We start from the raw sequence: 1,048 nt of genomic DNA, 5'->3' as shown, positions 1-1,048 counted from the left end.
GGACAGTTTTTGCTCCTTGCCCTCCTATGTCTACTAGTTCCAGGGGACTATAAGCATCTCTCCAAATGTCCTGTAATTGTGGCGGGTCACCTGTCCTCTTGATCATGGAGGCTGAGAAGACCCCACCAGCTGGACTTGAGCCAGTGTCCAGTCTACAAAGAGGAGGGTCAACACAGAGGAGTCATTTCCTCCATGCTTCCAAGCGAAGCCAACCACGGTTGAGCAGGACCTTGACTTACCTTCACATAAGCAGAACTGGTAAAAGAAAGGAGCCAGGGGCTCCTCCCAAGCCCTTGTGATCCCTGAGGAACAGATCCTCAAACAGCCTTAAGAATAAAAATAAGTTGGTTTATCTGGGCCAACTGTATGGCCTTAAACACCCAAAACGAAAGTATAACCACATATTAAAGGGGCCAACATAATTTCTTAAGAGTCCATATGCATAGCTAAAGGCTATATAACAAGCAACAATGCCAGATAGGACACACCTTCTTTTGAACTGTTGGCCAGGGTAGCCAAAGGGACTCCCAGATAGTAACCCAGGATAGAACTGGGAAAATGAACAGCAGGCCCCAATCTTATCTAAAGGAATATTGACAATTGATTGCTTCTAGATGAGGAACAGCTGACCCTCCTAAAACAAAGACCTCTAGATAGGCTGACTAGATTCACCAGATGGACAAGTAGTGGGGAATGGCTGGGGGTGCCGACAACACAGTAGACAGTAGCAGGGATATCAGAGTACAAGGGCTCTAGTTGGGGGAGGGAGGCTATGGGAGGGTGCCATCTGGGAACAGGTGTATAGTTGAATAAAATGGTTTGGGATGTTCTGTGTGATGTACACATACATGAAAAAATGAACAAATTTTTTTAATGTATTATATTTGAGGAGGAAGCATGGAAATTTACATCATGCTAATTAGTAGAGATGATAAACAGTATCATCTACCCAATATCTTTATAAACATACACAGGCTCCAAGGATCCAAGTGCAACCGATTATGACTAGTAATAATCAGATACGTACAGATTACAGATGTATGTGCAA

Source organism: Nannospalax galili, unplaced genomic scaffold, assembly GCF_000622305.1.
Source record: "Nannospalax galili isolate Female #2095 unplaced genomic scaffold, S.galili_v1.0 scaffold4463, whole genome shotgun sequence".
Classification (NCBI taxonomy): domain Eukaryota; kingdom Metazoa; phylum Chordata; class Mammalia; order Rodentia; family Spalacidae; genus Nannospalax; species Nannospalax galili.
This window is presented reverse-complemented; position numbering follows the sequence as displayed.